The following is an 18,403-nucleotide window of genomic DNA, read 5'->3' as shown; positions in this document are numbered from 1 at the left end:
GCAGAGAATAATTCTCAGAAAATATCACATATCTTTGCAGGTAAAGTCTTTTGTCAAGGGCTTTGGATCAATCCCTTACTTGTTAGCAAAAAGTCATTTCACTGAGTTGGGAAGTACTATGGACCGACTTTGTCAAAACACAGGTGCCTAAGCTTGGACTCCAAAGTCCATAATTAGACATACAAATGGAAGGTGTCTGCTTTTCAAAGCGGCTGAACATCCAAAGCTCTCACTGGTGTCTTTGGAAGTTTGGAGCCGCTTTCAGAAGTGGGACGTGAAGATTTGTAAATCCTAAACCAAAATGTAACACACCCATTTCTTAAAACTCTGAGCATGTTGTTTTAAACACAGAAAATATTTATGCCAGTGCAGAGGAACTGAAATTTCCTATCTGACTAGCCTGGGTGTCAGTGGATGCCCTCCTTCAAGAGGAACTACGTGCCCACTTGCCGGCAGCAAGCGTGGCCGGGGCACAATCCCAGCACGTTCATATCTAGCTTTCTCCTCCAGCCCCACGGAACCATAGGGATAGCAGGACAAGTCTGATCTTGGTGACAAAGAATAACAAAAAAGAAGCTGCAGCTGGAGAGGACAGAAAGTTGGGGAACAAGTTATTATTTATATGAAAAAACAGTACGAAAATAAATAACAGAGACAACAGAAGGTGGTTAAGGAGGGAGGATTTGAAAGGGAGGGGGAGAGCAGATGAGCGCTGTGGTGATGGTTTGTCTAATTGCACAAACCCCACCCCAAGATTTCAGTTCCTCCCATGTATTTCTGAACTTATTCTTGCCACTCTGTCATGTGGTAGGAAGAGACCCAAAGTTAATGCACTGAAACTGTCCCACAAGTAACAACCTCGACCCACCTATAAAGGTGGGAAACTAAAAAAAAAAAGGGGGGGGGGGACTTGGAAAGACTTCAAAGGTGATTTTTGTGGCAATGCACCAACACGCTTTCAACGAATTGACACCCCGTGTGACGCTTGCTTGTGCTCGCTTTCTATGAAGGAGAGTCTTGCTGCCCATGCAGGAAGAAAACAGGAAGGCAGCAATAGCTGTGGCCGCTCTGCAGCGCCCTGAGCGACCGACCGTGCTTTCTGAGCCGCCGCCGCCGCCGCGCTCGCCCTCGCGGCCTCCTGCTGCCCGCCAAAGGGCCCGTGCCGGCGGCCGCGCGCCACGCTCCTCTCACCGCCGCAGCACGTCACGGCCGTGGGGCTGCTGACGAGCACGGGGACAGGAGAACAGCCCGCTCAGCAGAGAGCCCAAACCTCGCCCCCTCCGCTATAAAAATAAATATTGCCTTGGCAGGCAAAAACTGCAGCGTCTCCTAACCAAGTCGCAATTCACGCCAGCAGCGTGACGACATAGTTTGTTCAATCTTGGATCAAAGGGGGAAAAAACCCAACGCATCTGACTAGAGGGAATAGTAACCTATGATTTAAATATAGTCTCTGTTAACCTTAAGTATATTTTTAAGAACTATTTATAGCAAGTTCCTGGGAATGCTGTATCTGCATAACTGCTTGTCTACTAATCCATGCTTTTAGTAGAAATATTTTTTAAAATGAATGAGTCACGGAATAAAAGCCTTGCAAAAACCTGTTTTTCAAACAAAATTCCAGCAGAAGTTACCACGCCTCCCTTGACCAGATTCACTGGCTTAAGCAGGCCCCAAAACAGCACTGCAAGCCTGTTTATTTTACTGCAGTCTCTGTACAGCAGCACAACGTTGAGACCCCTGTGGCTACATTCATCCTGAAGAGACACAAGGATGGACAGGGTCCCGAAATAAGGTTGGATACTGAAAATATCATACACACAAGAAAGATGTGAAACATCATTAGGAAGATGTCCTAGTCAAAATCTTTGGTCAAAAGCTACAATTATCAACACCCCTCCAGCTCAGTTTGGGACCGTGCTAAGAAGCAACAGGGGGGAAAGAACAGCACTGGGTACCGTGGGCTTTTAGTAAGAGGAGATGCAGGGTCAGCGCCCCGTTGCGAACAGACTAAGGACAAGACACAGGAAATACGGTGGTGCCGCCAAGCCAGGCTGTGACGCCTTTGGTGCCGTTGTGTGAATGGCACTGGCTTGGGACCGTCCCCGGGAGCCAGCGAGCCCCTGGCGAGAGGCGGGAGGCATCGGCAGCCCCTCGGGGATGCCTCCCGCCAGCGGGCGCAGCCCCCCTGCGGCTCCCCCCAAAAAGGCTCCCCAGCCCATCGGCGGGCCCCAAAGCGGACGCGAAAGAGCGTCTCCCGCTTCGGCAGTGGGGATGCGGGGAAAAAGCTCCCCGCAAAGTGACATCTTCCGCGCTGCCGCAGCATCCTTAAGCTCACCAAGCGATGGGTGCGGGACGGGATGGGGCGCTGCTCCCCCCCGGAGGCCCGCCGCGCTTCGGCGGCTTACCGCCCCGTCCCATTGTACATGGGTTTTTTAGTCTGGTTCAAAGACGGTTGCCGCCTCTCCCCTTTCTACCTTCCCGTTTCCTCCGCACCGCGCGCTGCGGTCCTCTGGTTTCCTGTTTACAGCGCGCGGTTCAGGGGCTCGGCTGGTTTCTCGGGCTCTTCGCCTCCCCGCTCGCCGTCGCCCTCTGCCCTGGCCCCCACCCATCCTCCCTCCCCCGCTGCCAGCTGAAACAGCGAGACACCGCTGCAGAGGCCGCAGCCGCCGCGGTGTCGGCGCTGCCCCCCGGCTCCCGCGTGCCGAGCCTGCCCTCCGCGCCCGCGTTGCAACTCGCTTGGCGCAGGCCCAGCTCACCTCCCCGATGCCCTGCTGGCGCCACCAGCAGCAGGAACACCCCAGCAGAGAGGGCAAAGCCATTCCTGCCGCCGTTGCCACGTAACTCCTGCAGCGCTGCATGCTATCATAAGGGAAAACCAGGCCGAAGCGTGTTTCGAAAGCTGCGTGGCTGGGGCCGGTCATGCTAAAACCTCTCCTGATGATTTCTACGTGGTATTTTGCAACGACTGCAGGTTTTTGCAACCCTTTTACCAACCCCTTCAAACTGATAAACCGTATTTTTCTGCTCTGGTGTTTCAGGTTAAAACATGCATAGAATTAAAAGCAATGAATTTTAGTCTGGGCTCGATAGAGAGAGAAAGAAACAGGTATAGAAAACTGGTACTCACAGCTTGGAAAATTCAGCTAAGCACAGAACATCGCTATTATACTTTTCAGGGGTACTGCTATGCAAAAAGCTCTACACTAAGGGCCGAGCACGTCCATAAGGATGATATCATAGACTTAACACTGGAGATGGGCCCTGAAGCGCTATTTATGAATCTCATGTGATCGTTTTGACAGATGTCCTTCAGAGCTTCAAAATCACATTTTCAGGTTTCGAAGATTAACCAAAAGCAGAGGATATGGGTGGAGCCCCAAGTGTCCTGCAGCTTGTGCAAACACTTGTTTCCCGAGGGTAAAGAGAAACGCACAACATGCAAAACATGCGCAGCAGGGAAACGGAAGCAGCTCTCCCAGCCGTATTGATAACAGAGAATCCAACTTATCTCAAAGCAACATTAGGAAGGAAATTTCCTTTACGCGGAAACCCCCATGACAATACCACCAGCACACGGGGGCTTGCGAATTCCAGCTCTGCGACTGTGATAAATCAAGGACTGACTTTGTTTACGAGTTTAGTAAATAAGCAGCAGTTTGTTCACTGCAACTCACATAAAACAGGGCTGGAAGAGCTCACAGGCAGTCATCGAGCCCCTTCACCAGCTGAGGGGAATCATTTTTCCCCTCTACCGATTTGATGGGGGGAAAAAAAACAGACAAAACGTAGACAACTTTCCGAAAGACGGAAGTCGGAGTTGTCAGAGGCTGAATCCCCTGTGCAGGGTTGCAGGAAGGGGCTCACACACACCACCTTCTCCTCTCCGTTACACACGGGCAGCTCTGCCAGCTGGGCCAGAACAATGGAGAATTTGCCTTAGCGAATGCCCTGGAAGATGCATGGCTCCAAAATCCCCATGGCCCCTTTGAAGCTCCCACGTGCCAGAAAGCGTTATCAGCCTCCATCCTTTTGCACTGCTCTTGTGGCAAAGGCCTCATTTTTCTAAAAACAGCTTGACGACGGTCTGCTCCCTTCCATACCGGTCAAATCACATTTTCAACAAATGGACCTTGAATCCATTTAAAACTGAATCGCAAATATGTTTGGCACATGCTGCTGCCAGCCCAGCGCAGGTAACAGGACTTTCAGCATGTAAAAGCACTTGGGCTGAAAAACTCTCCGCACCCAATCGGATAAACTGCAAAGGCAGAGCTCGGAAAGGAGCTGAAACGCTCCTGAAGAAAATGCAGAAGTGCAGAGCATTAATGGAAACTTGACATGAACACCAAGGGCCTAGGACTAAGTGCAGGGTGCTGAGCACTGCCACTGCATTGTGCGTGCAGCTGCCCGGCCAGCGCTTGCGTTCGGAGGTGGCTGGTGGTGTACATCGCAAACCCGCTGGACGGCCGGGGGGACAGGCCGTTCGCTCTACAGCTTACCAACATTGTGGATCCATGTAATGCGTCAAGCAAGGCAAATTAAGGATGAATTTTCACGCCTAGCTCCAAAAGATGCATCTCCTGCAGGTTTAAGCCTTTTTTACTCTCCAAGCTAGAATTTCTCTGGCTTAAAATTATTAATATCCACTATAGCGGCACACGCAGACGGTGTGCACCCTACGTGAAACATTACTAAATACCTGACTTGGAGACCAGACAAGCGTTGCTCCAGGTACACCGCTTTTGCTGAAGATACTCAATATCCACAGCTCCCCAGAATCCCTCCGATCACAACCTCGGTCAACAGTGCAAAGAGGGAAACAGAGCTTTTTTTCACAGGACAACGTTCACATCACTGCTGGATTCAGGAGGCAGGATACCACTGTACGTTTGCTCATAGATGCGAGGAGATGGAGCTAAGCAGTGACTAATATTCACAGCTGGACAAATTCCAGCCAGGCTTGAAGGCTTTTCTATTGAGAAAGATGCCTGTGAAAATGGCCAATCAGCCAGCTGGGCCAGACTATTTTGGTCAGTCTTTTATCAGGAAAGGACAGGAATGCATTCAGCACAACAGCCCTCACCGTGCGCTGGCTGCAGCGCGGGGCACCGGGGGCTGGCGAAGCTCTGCGCCCGCCGGCCCAGCTCTGCTCCCCAGCCCTGGGGGCCCTGGCGCAGCAAACGTCCCAGCCCTGCCACCCCCACCTGGCGAACGAGTCTCCAGCCAGACAAACAGCGCATTTCTGCAATGGCCATACGGCTGTCCTGCAGCCAAAAGTGGTCAGCAGCTCCTCTGTAACCTCCTTTAACGCAGCATCAAGGCTAGATTGGGAGTGCCGCTCTCTCCTGGGGACCCTTAACCGTACATGAAATAATTCCAATATGGGACTAACCTCTGCTCTTTAGGCAGCCTTGAGTACAGGCTTGTACAAAATACATCCACTGGAGAGACATCTCCAGGCCCTCACCCTGCCCTGGCGCACAGGCTGGTATATAGTCCCCTTGACGTACCCAACCACATCGCGGGTAGCAGGCAGGACGCAGTGACAGCTCATTCATTCGCCACCCTTCCAGCAGGGTTATGGGAAAAGAGCAATGCTGGTTGTTCCCAGCCTTAAATTCCCTGCCCAAACAGAAGGAAACATACTTGGATGAAGGCTGGGGGCGAGCCACGGCCCTGGCCTGGGACCTCTGCCGGGGGGAGGCTGAGGCTGGGTTTTGCGCACGTGTGACAGGTTTAGTCTGGCCCACAAACATCTGCACCAGCACAGCTGAGGGGAGAAACATCTGCGCAGAGAAAGGCTCACAAAATGATGGCCTTTCTGCACAGCTACTACACATCTTGTAGTAGTAAATGCAGCGGTAAGAAGCCTAGGCAGAACATGTATAAGCATATGCAGTCAAGCATGTATGTACATTCACAAAATCTAAATTAAAATATATTGGAATCAACCAACAGGAAAGAAAATTAGGGCAGAAAGAGGGATCATCCAGTGAGGAGGAGGATTGCTAGATGTTCTTAAAAAAAAAAAAGGAAATAAAATGAGTTTGTCTTAACAGTCAGGTGTCCTATGACTGAATATTTTCCCTTTAATAGCGAGGCAATAGAACTGAACAGTGGATGCTGCTGTAGATAATGGCTCAGGACTGAACACAGGAGTTGATAAAAATGGAAAGAAAGGAGAAATGCAGTAAGCCGAAGTCCATAATGACACACACGTGTGCAGGCAAGCAACAACCTAGAATAAAACCTGCAGGGGAAGTCAAACTAGAGGATTTTATACAGAGAATATAATTACGCAATGGTACAACACTTGGTAACAACCAGATGAACTTTAAAAATAAAAGTATATCCTTCACTTTTATGTTAATCTTTCAAGTTTAACATGGAGAAATGGCTCAAGCTGATGTTTTTGATACAAGTATCATGTGTTTGTTATGGATATTTTATGCTACAAAGTAATATTTGGTGCAACTTCCCCACCAAAAATGGTGAGATTACGCTGGGGGTCCTACCGGCTTGAGCGTGAACTTGACAAGAGCTTGAATGTGAACGTGAACATGAAAGATGACAAAGCGAAGAGGTGATGTTGTTCATGCAGTGTTTAGCTGGTGGTTTTCATCAGGAGCAAAATCCTTGCTGCTTTCCCGACTCTGCTACCCAGGGACTACTGTTCAACAGCCAGGCTGCGCGTTCTGCAACCCATTTCCATTTACCAGGCAGCACCCGCCAGCTTTTAAACCCTATTAAATATCTCCCCATCTCTATTAAATGTTACATCACGTGACTACTTTCACTGCTGAAAATGCGCTGAAAAGAAAAGAGGGAAAGCTAAATAATGCAGCGTCTGGAAAAAACTATTCTGCTGCTTTCTCTTTGATGTCACTAAACCGCACTCAAACAATAAAACGATGCACGGAACAATGTCCGGGAGCCGGCCAGGCGTTACAGACTGGGGAAGGGCAGGTCCTCTCATTGTCTTTATTTTTACACAGAGTTTATGGCATTCTGGTGTCAGCAATATAAAAATAAACCTTCTGAAAGCCAGCTTCAGATTCACGTAGACGAATGAGTATGTCCATCTGCAAAAGGCTGCTGTACAGTCTCCCACGGCAATAAATGTCACCTGGGGTTAACAGACTAGACAGAAGAACGCAGCCTATTTCTTTTTTTAATTCAGAAGATGAGACTGACATATGTAAGCAGACTCAGAGGGAAGAATATATGCTCAGCTTTCCCTACATTGGTGTAAACTACATGAATTGCATGTTTAACTTCAGGAATGCTGGAAGATAAAATTGGGTAAATATCTCCTGTGTCATGATCAACTCCTGGCTATTGAAAAGACCATGTTATATAGCCCATTTCATAAACATTAACCATTCACCTTTTTTCACTGTACTGTACGATACCAGCTGACTTGTTTTCTGGAATAAATTGCAAGGCAGCTATAAAAAACAGCTTTTCTAATGGATAGTTAAGATGGTTTAACATTCTGGGTGCTGCTCTTAGAAACACCTATACCCATCTTCAGCTTTAAACACCATCAGCTGCCCTGATTTAAATATAACTAACTGCCCACGTACTTGAAGTCCACTATGAGAATAAAAGTTCAAGAGGACCACTGCCTGAGCTATTGTATTTGGAGAAAGACATTACAAAAATGTTTTTACAGCAAAATAGCCAGGGAACAGTTGAATGAAGAAATAACTTTATGGTCTAATGAGTGTCCAACATACAGTTCAGACAGACCTCCTTTTAAAAACAGCATGAAAAATACCTTAGTGTTGTTCATATTTAAAATAAAAGGACAAAAATTCCTTATGGCTGATTTGATCCCTAGTGTTTTACATCACTGGTTACCATTCTTTCCTTTGGGTAACAGAGAAATCACTTCATTAAAAGAAGCATGGAAAAAGCATCAGCCTGTCCCAAGACACTGACTGTGAAATTCCCACACAAGAACAATGCACAGACTGAGGTCACGGTAGTATCTGAAGTATGCGCAGTCTTGTGGGGTCTTTGCTCTTTCCTTTAAAAAACATTATCAACATAATGCAGGGAAGTGCCAAGGTTTTTTTGTTTGTTTGTTTTGGAGGTAGGGGGTAAGAGGGTGGCATTATTTTTCATACTTGCCCAACCCACTATCTGATCAGCAATATTACCAAGGCTGAGAGCAAGGCTTGGTACTTATGCAGAGAACTTGTTAGGTACTTCGCTGTATTAAAGTTCATCTTATTACTTCCTGTGTTCAGCAAAACCAGCAGAATGAAAGAGTTTTTATAGTGGATTCCTGATTTTTTAGAAGAGGAAAAACAAGGGTAAGGATTTTTTTTTGATGATGATTTCGTTTCTGTTATTCTCTTTTTCTTTCAGTCCTCCTCCTCTTTTCCTCAGTTGCAGATAATGCCTGTTCTGATCATGAGCTCAGCATTCACACCCATGACTACAAGCAATCTGCTATTTCTGCAATACAACTATGTGACCAAACTGGGATCCTCCTTATCTAGGTGTTTTGAAATACAAAATTATAACTGTTAAACAGAGATGAGTCATTAAGGGATGGGCATCAGGACTCAGTGTTCACCATAAAGACAGGGAAATGGATGCTGAAACTCATCATCTGTAGAGCATCAGCATGACTTTAGCAAGACTTTTGATACTTTCACCCAGTTTCCTGTCATTCCCACTGATGAGATATGAACTGCATGGGTAGACTACAAGGTGGAGGCAAAACAAGCTGGACAGCCAGGCTAGAAGGGTTGTGGTCAGTGGTTCAAAGCCCAGCTGATGGCTGATTTCTAGTGGTGTACCCCAGGGGTTGATTATGGGGCTAATACTGCTTAACATCTTCATTAATGACAAGGACAACAGGGTGGCGCACACACACAGAGTAAGCTTGCAGACGACATCAAATTTGGGGGAGTGGCTGATGACCCTGGAGGGGCAGGACTGCTGATCAGAGGGACCTCGACAGGCTGGAGAGATGCAGATGGAGGAAGTTCAGCAAAGGCAAACACAAGTCCTGCTTCAGAGACTGAATAACCCACGCACCAACGCTGGCTGGGGCTGACCAGCTGGGGAGAAGCTCTGCAGAGAAGGACCTGGGGGTCCTGGAGGACACCAAGTTGACCATGGGCAACATGCCCTCGCAGCAAGGGCATTAAACCTCGCACTTGGCTGTATTAGCAAGAGGGCAGCAGGAGGTAGAGGGAGGTGAACCCTTCCCCTCCCTCAGCACTGGTGAGACATCTGGAGTGCTGGGTCCAGGGCCGGGCTCCTCAGTACAAGAGACATGGACATACTGGAGCGAGTCCAGTGGAGGCCACCAGGATGGTCGGAGGCTGGAGCACAAGGTGTGCGAGGGGAGAACTGGGTTTGCTCAGCCTGGAGAAAAGGCAGCGAAGTGGAGATTTTACTGCTGTCAGCAACCACCTAATGGACAGAGCCAGGCTCTTCTTGGAGGGGCACGGTGAAAGGACACAGGGTGACACACCCAAGTCACAGCAAGCGAAATTCTGATGCAATATCAGGAAAAACGTTTTCATCACATGGGGGTTTCAGACACTGGAACCAGGCCCAGAGAGGCTGTGGGATCTCTCTCTTGGGGATATTCAAAACCTGACAAGACAAGGCCCTACGCAACGTGATCTAATGCTGAAGCTGACCCTGCTTTGAGCAGGGGTGTTGGACCAAATAAACTACTGATGTCCCTTCCAAGCTAAATTATTCTATGATTCTATGAATTTCAGCAAACTTAAACAAAAACTGGCCAGAAAACTGAACTGCTAATATTCCCATGGAATGTCACTGAGGGATTTCAGAGAGCTGTAAAGTCTCTTCCTTCATCTGAGGTACAAGTTGAGACATTATACGGAGTAAAAAGTCAAACTGGTGGTATGTCTTGACTGTGCTTCTTTAAAAACTCATTGTAATCAGAAAGAAAAATAGATGAAAGAAATGCCAAACCTTTGTTGGTTTCATGTTTAAATCTAATTTAATGAAAGAAAAGCATGAATAGAAAAAAAAATCTATGATGAATGCATTTAATCCTTTCAAAATATTAAATCTGTGTGCTAAGAGATGTTATCATTATAATTAGTTGCTGTTAAATTATAATTTTCATTATCACAGAAATATTTTAAATGGAAGAACATGTATTTAGACAACCACTGTGTTGATCAGGGATTAATAACAGTTCCAGTTTAACAGGCTGATTTCATAGCCTTGCTGCACAATGTGTTTGGTTCACCCAGTTTCCATGGCCACAGAATAATTTACAAATGTTAACTGCATGCTATGTTGCAGAGTCAGACACACTACTCTGCACTGACAGGTTGCTGAATAAAAGCAGTGACACCATAGGTAAGCCAGGCTGCGGCTCAACGTGCCTGAGGTCTAGGCTAAAGCCCCGAAGGTGCCCCCCACATTGAAAGCAGAGAGTAATAGCAATAAAAACACTGTAGATTACAACAAAAATTACCTGTATAACTGTAGGAACCTACGATATTTATAACATACTGTTATTTCTGAGAGGAGAGTTTTTAAAATGAATGAAATGTAATGAGATTTGAAACAAACTGCTAATAAGAAGCATTAGAGGAAAAATCCCTAATCTGCTCTGGCTGTAATGCGCAAACCCATCATGCAGAGCTCCAGCTGAAGTCCTGGAGGTCCTGTCTTTGGGGACCGGTAGAACTGACGCCTTCACCTGCTAGATAGCTTGAGAGAAGCTCCAGAAAAATCAAGCTACAGTGCAAACTTTAACAAACACATTTTGATCAGTCACTCCATATATTACAGCTTTTCTTTAAGTCTTTCCATGCAATACGTACTTTCCTGTAACTTCTGAGGTACAAACGAGTTGCAAATATATTCTAATTCTTCACCTCAAGATTCTCCTGTTTGTCTGTTTGATACCAACATACTGTCACTTACTTAACTGCTTTCAAGGGACAATGGGGCAAGATTAGGCAAATTCATTTTAGTCTTTGGAGTTATGCAACACTGGGAAAAAAAGATACTTTTCCAGTAAGGTATTTCTTGCCCATGTAATAACTTTCAAAGCAGTAACAAATTGATGCAGAAGAACCCCTATGTTTAAAACTCCAGCAGATCTCTCTGACATTTAAAAGACAAGGCAAATTGGAAGGAATTAGTTCAGTAAAATTACACTTTGAACATCTTAAATGTGTATCTTCATCCAGAAACTTCACTTGTTTTTCTAGTCTTAAAAGTGGATCTGTGAAGTGTACTGGATTATGCAATGCATTCACTACACAAACTGAAAAGCTCTGCATGGGTACAAAGCTGTGGCTTCAAGTAAAGTCATCTGTGAGAACTCCAAATAATTTACCTTCACATTCTTCTTTTTTTAAATTTTTCTCCAGCACAACAAGAAAAGTAAGTGCACAGCTTAACATGAGTTCAGTATGATCAACGCAAGCAGCACGCAAACCCCCAAAGTCATTTCACTGATGCCACCTTAATCATATTGCATGCAGACCACATATTCTGGGCTTTTTCTCCCCAAATGTAAATCTGGCTATATTTTTATTTTACATACTACAAAACATGGAGATTAATAACGGCACAGACAGAGCCTAAGAACTTCTGAAAGCTGAGTGTCTGATTAATGCTCCTGGGTGTCTGTTAATGCGATTTTAATGCCGTTAAAAAAATAACTGAGGTATTGGTTCAGCACAGAACTATGGCACATTTGCCTTAAATATGTGAACAGGCTCTCTGAACTCACTAAGACTATTTTTGTGCTTATACCTCAAAATAATCTTACACACCTTTATGACCAAAACACACGGAGACATATGTGCACGCGGACACTCATGAAATAACAGAACCAATACAGTGGCTGGAAACCTGCTGAAATCCAACAGGATATAAAAACTCCAAAACCTGAAAATGCACTTACGACATTTTTGGAATGGCAGTTTTTATGCAGTCTCTTTGTGCGCCTTATCTGCGTGTTCATAAAGCCAGAGACAACGGAGCGATTTTCAGGTCTCCAAACTCAGGAGCTCACATAAGCCTGACTCAAAAACACGAGCAGCCTACGCATAAGAAAAACGCACCATGAATTCACTTTTGAATATAAGGTCCACAGTGACCTGCAACTGGTGCCAGGGAAACGTATTTAAACTTGGCAACAGGAGCTAAACCAGAAGGGAGAGTTTACCTATGTAGCACACAAAACAAAAGATATTCTGGCATCAGGTAGTTCATAAGCCTGAAAATGGTGCTAACATATGGTCGGAGTCAACTGTGGCCGTGGAGACTGGAGGAGGGGTAAAGGCCAGCCCATAGCCAACCCACCGCAACGGGCACTGCAAAGACTGTACCGTCTTGTCTGGTCATTTTACTCATGCAGGTGAAACCCTGAGGGCAAACGTGTTTTCCCCACCGCTGTTTTATTTTGTGTTGCGGGGACTGTCAGGTCGTGTCCTGGCCCTGCCATACGCAGCCCAGCAAGAAGAGCTCTCCTGGCTGCTATTATTCAGAAAAAAGTGTCTGCCGTGAGGGCCTGGCTGGGACATGGCTGGCCCCAGGCGGGAGGACACAGGAGCATCTTTCAAGTGGCACAAAAGTGTCCTTAGCCATGGCCATCAATGTGCCGGCAAACAACAGTGCAACTAGCCTGTTAAGAGCAAATTTTCATTTATAACTAGTGCTTGCCCTGATATCTTGACAAAAGCATGACTTTTTGTATGAGAAATTGGCTACAAGCCAAATTTTGCAAAGTTTTTTCCCAATGTGGGAAAAAATCTTTTTTATGATTTTCTTTTCATCTTTCATTTACATCCTCCTCTTCTCTTTCTGCCTTTACTTGAGCCATACTCCATTTCCAAAGAACCTGACGTCTACCAATACAACAACAGCTTTACAGAGCTCTATGTAATAAGACAAAATGCAACAACCGTGCCCTCAGGAACTGACTCCTTTCCAATATTCAGAATTGCCATCGCATCATTCCGCTGAGTCTGATGAGACTCCCATCAAGAAAAAAAGGTGCAACCGAAAGAAGGCCAATGTTAAACACAAGAGTAAAAAGTGATAGGTCTGGTCTGGTACACATCTCGTGCACCCTCCTCCACGCCTACTGTCAAGTACCATGCATTATTTTAAATTACATTGCTACCAAGACCCTTTTGAGAATAATTTCAAAATGCCTTCAATCAAAGATGACATGCATGCCATGTTTCTGCCTGGTACACCTTTTTAAAGCCTAGAGACAAATTCCCGTAAATAAAGATATACATCCTGGAGATTTGATAACCCCCCTATCAGACATCATTATTTATTTATTGGGCGGGAGAGGGAGCAGGAAGAGAGGGTTTAATACTACGTGAGTAGCAACGGATTGAAGGAAGGAACATGCCACCATTTCCGTGTCACATTCCATGTCCCCCTGCGAGAAGCACTACCATAAGAGCTTGGGCAACAGCTACAAGCAGTCGTGCCCAGGTGCAGCCAGGGCGTAAGCTGCTACTGGAGACCGCCGGATTATCGCTCCACCTGTAGAAGTGACAGTAGCCAAGAGGTTGCCTAGGAAACAGGTACAGAATTGCCTCGACACCTTGCCACAGTCGCACGGGAATTTTTTTTATCATTGCTTCCTTGTGCTAAAAGCAGAGCCCCCCTTCCTCTCCCCGGCAGCAGGTGAGCCGCGAGCAGGGCAGGGGCTGGGACCTGACACCCTCCGCGGGAGGGCAGGCGCCGTTCCTGCAGCTGTGGCCGGAGCAGCCCCCGGTACGCCTCCCGCATCCTCTGGACTTGAGATGGGAGCCTCGACCCAACCAGACGTGCTCCCCTTAGTCAAAGGGTCAACGCAGAGCCCGCAGCGCCGCCGGCCCCAGCCCGTGGGCACGGCCCGGCCTGCAAGAGGAGCAAACCCTTCCCTGCCCGCCGCCCGTGCCCTGGGGCTGCAGACATTGCCGCCCCAAGGAATTACTTTTATTTAAAGAACTTGAGACACTTCACATCTAAAGGTAGGGTTAACCCAAATTATTTAACTCCCCAGTGAATAAGAATAGCACAAAGGTCAGAAGTTCAGCACGAAACCAATGTCTGACATTTCTGGACACCTCCCCTACTTGTTCAGGGCCTTACTTCACTGCCATTTCATGATCACTATTACTCATGCTAAATTGCAATCAAAGTACAGTCACATCCGCAATTTCAGTGCCGTCTCCTCCTTTAGATTGCCAGGCAATCTAGAAAGACTCCAAGAGAAACACACCCTGGAAAATAAGGGCTCTCGCACTAACAGAGTAAGCCTAGCTGGAAAGATATTTACCTAGACACAGAATAAATAATTATCTGCAGCAAAGCCATGGTTAGCTGACTACAAATGACTGGGCACGTTTTCCCTTTCCCTTTTTTCCTGGAATCAAGGCATTTTCAAATTGGTCTCAAGAACTGCAAACGTTCCCTGGAGAAAATGGACACAAAGAACCGGACTTTTATTTTTTGATAAGGGGAAGGGCAAGACTGAACCCAACCTATGCTATATCACTGTGGAGAAGCCGAAACCAAAGAGCAGTAGTTATTTGAGAAGAACGAATGAGCAGGCCTGAATGCTGGAGATAAAATCCTATGAGCAAAGCCCTAAGCACTGTACAGTTGTGGAGATTCACTACCTGTAATGGGGCTACCTTGGTTTAAATTATCTGAGAAGTGGACTCTGTATATTAATAGACTTTCTGAAGAGTTTGCCAAGCCATAAAGTTAAATTTAAGTATTTTTCTTAAACAACTTTTTTTTTCCCTGAGAAAAATCTGTGCAGCAAGGATTTATTTTGTTTGGTAACTGATATATAGAAAAACTCCTAATCTCTTTGTTACAAAGCTAAATTTTGCTTTTTTTAAAAAAAAATCTTCATAGACATAAGAGTATCTCTTGCTCATGATTAGGGTGCTGCGGTAACACAGATAACTTTTGTAACTTGTCACCACACTTTCTACACTGTCCCTTTGATATGCAATTCTCCTGCAATTCTACCTGAAGACTCTCTAAAACAAACAAACAAAGAAAAACCACCAAAAAAAATCCTCAGAAATTTCGCCTTGACATTTTTACAATTTCCAAAGCTGAGATTCTTGTGGTCTTTCTAGTTTCAGGGAAAACAAACTTGAACCTGGTACAACACCCTTTGGAATGATGCTTCTTCTGCTCGCTAATGTAGGACACATGCAAAACTTGCAAGTAAGAATTTATATTTATGACTTATTCCCCCCACCTCCCCAAGCTAGATCTTCATACGCAATCTGGCACTGCTTTTTGTAAAGCTGTATTCTACTGCTTCAGGCATCAAATAGAAAATTAAGTCTGTCAGGTGTGAGCTCGTCATGTATTAGGAACTGGGCCTGAGCTCTCAAGAGTTCCTGCTCCTATTTTTTATGAACAAAGCAAACTTGATTGAACATGAAATTATCTAAGTTTCCAGTAATCTCGTTTCAGAATTAAAAGGCCGCTCGGTAATGCCAGGTCTTTCACAAGACCTTTCAAAAGCCATGAGCGTGGCCTCTAGACGCTGCCAAATTACTGTAAGTATGTCTGTTTAACTGTACTGTTCCCCTCCGACACCAAAGGGCTTTTTCTTGAAGCCTTCTCTCCAAGGGGAACAGTGGGGCATTGAGCGCCTCTACGGAGGCTGGTTAATATTAGTTTGGCCAAGCAGCTCTCTCCCAACAAAGGACGCTCTCAGCCCGGGCACCCTCGCTCCAGCAGCAGCTCCACGAGGCCTTTTGTGCGGCAGCGGCAGGAGGCTCCCCCGGCCACCGCCACCTCCTGGTCCCCATCACAGGCCATGTCCTGCGGGCAGAGGCGGGAAGATGCGGCTACGGGCATCCTTGGGAGCAGGCGGCTCCCAATCCGCGCCCGCCCTCCCAAATCACTCCGGGAGCACCGCGGAAGGACCCCGGGTCACACGGGGAAAGTATGCCAGGCGTTCGTGCTGGCCACGTCCGGCACGTGAGGGAGATGACACGTTCAAAGCCGAGCCCAGAGCAAGACGCTCCTCCCCGAAACGTCGCCCTCAGGGCCATGTGCTGACCGGACCGGCAGAGCTTGCCCTGATGCCCAGGGACCCACGGGTTTCCTGCTCTGACCCGGGGCTCTGGAAGGGCTAAGGCTTTCCAGGGGTGGGAAGGGAGCCGTTTGCCTACTACCTATTAAACAGCCTTAATCTTTGGAGTCATTACGCCACTTAGGTCGGACAGTGAAATGGGGAAAGGGACCGTTACCTGCCAGCCCCAGGCGTTCATTTCCTAAGGAAATTCCAGATTTGACTTCTTGTGGGAAGAACAACGCAAACTCTGAAACACCTTCTTATTTATTATGTTATTCCATCTCCCTCACCACAGCTTTTTAAGTTGACAGAAGCCAACACTTGATATTTTGCTTAACCATTTTCCCAAACTTGATTATTAAATATACGGAGATCATTCATTTTCACATAGGGAAAAAATATGTTATACCCCGATATTGAATAACTGATATTTAATACTTCTCAGTTCAGCTGAAACAGGAACAAAAAGACCTTCAGAGCTGTTAGTAATTAAATACTCTTTCAGTGAGTTGCCTCAGATCAGCATCCAGAAAAGGTTACTGCATCTTCTTACACAAAACTGAGCACCCTATTAAACCCATGTCCTGCGCTGTAATGGCAGAAGAGTAGTTTAGTACAGGAAACAGGAAAAGTGGTTTTCTGTGCAAAATGCTGCATATCTGTAATTTCTTTTTCTTCAACATTTCTCCTTAGCTTAGGTGGCATTTCATGCAGTTTGCCAGTCAAAGCATGCATCCGAGAGAAAAGAGAAAGATGAAAAGAAGAGAAGGAAAAGAAGGAAATCACAAAATAGATTTGAGAAAGATTTCAGGAAGGAAAGCTTATCACTGTTTTGGCTTTTTTAATCACCACTTTCATCTGTCTGTTGTCTTTTTATATTGCTCCACTTTCCACAGAAGTTAATGGCAAAAACCACAGTTTGAATGGGGTTTTGGGATAGTAAAACTATTTGGAACTGGACTCTGTATTCCTATGTGGTTCTAACGTGCCTGCAGAACACTGGGATTCTCTGGAATTTAGCTTATTTAAGGCATCCAGTACAGAAACACAAAAGGTCAGTCGCCGTGCCAGCACAAACCCGTGCGTTTCTAGAGGCACAGAGCTATGTGGATTTACACCAGTGAAGAACATGACACAAACTATTTTGCTGTCCTAACCCTGGCAACAAATCACCCCCCAGGGCATTCAAAGATCATCTTACCGTCACATGTGAAAATATTCGCTTACGAGACGTTGTTTACTTCACAATTTCAGAGCCACAAAAAGTGCGCTGGAATTGCCTTTTTAACAAAACCGTGCTCCAGAGCCCGAGTTTTTTGTTTGCTTTAAAATTAAGTTTCCTATCCACACGGCTAAAAACAAATATTACAGACATAACCTAAATAGAAACTGAGGAGAACAGACTACAAAAAACCTGAGGCAACAGCTCAGAAAGGTTTGAATTTTTGCAGTTATTCCAGTGAGGAGCCAAATCCAATTTAAATGTTTATTTTTTCAACTATATCAACACTGACCATTTTAGCAGAAATACCCTACTTCTGTGTCGTTTTAAATTGCTTTCTGTATCTTCACAAGCACCAAAACCCATAACTAGAAAGGTAAAATTCTGGAAAATTTGGTGAGAAAGCATGGATAAAACTGACATCTTCAGGGGCTACAGGGTTATCAAAATCTATTTTATTTCTCTAAGAACAAGATATTTCTTAGTCCTCAATGAGTTAATATACAGAAAGAACCACGACATAGGCACATGTGAAATAAATACACATTACTAACTTCATGATAACAATTTATCTAGTAGTAAAGATGGAACTGCCAAGCTATCCTGAATAGATGTTTTAAAACAGGTAAAATACAAAGTGATAACATGTTAGACTTCATTTCTCACTGTTCATTCTGAAAGAAAAACTTTCACGTAAACTTTAAGTTTTCCTCAAAATTTCTCATTTATTTCATTTTCAGTATCAGGCTTAGGAGAGAACGACTGGGAAGGGTCTGAAGGTTTCAAGTTCCTGGGTACTTTTGAATTTTAGCCTTTGTAAATAAAACTAAGCTTTCCTCCATGGGTATGTTATACACCTCCTAAGGCAAAAATCAAAAAAACATGGAGGGAGAGTTAGCTGGTTTACATGAAATATAATTAATAGGCAACACGCATGGTCACTGAAGCAAGGCTTTCACTTCCGACTGTAGGGGCTTCATCGGTCCCTATTCGAAGGAATGGCACAAAACACCAAGAATCCCTGTCCCTTGCTGTAATATGTAGGACTAGGTATAAATACTGGAGTCTGTCATTCTGCTGTCTCTGCAGGGTAA

At 45.6% G+C, this 18,403-nt stretch overlaps 1 protein-coding gene across 6 annotated transcripts in view; it reads right to left on the bottom strand.

The window, feature by feature from the left end:
- Positions 1-18,403, bottom strand: part of SPTBN1 (spectrin beta, non-erythrocytic 1) — a 147,237-nt gene that overhangs the window by 59,887 nt on the left and 68,947 nt on the right. The window lies entirely within an intron of this gene.

The sequence above is a fragment of the Apteryx mantelli genome, chromosome 3 (genome assembly GCF_036417845.1).
Source record: "Apteryx mantelli isolate bAptMan1 chromosome 3, bAptMan1.hap1, whole genome shotgun sequence".
Taxonomy (NCBI): domain Eukaryota; kingdom Metazoa; phylum Chordata; class Aves; order Apterygiformes; family Apterygidae; genus Apteryx; species Apteryx mantelli.
This window is presented reverse-complemented; position numbering and strand designations above follow the sequence as displayed.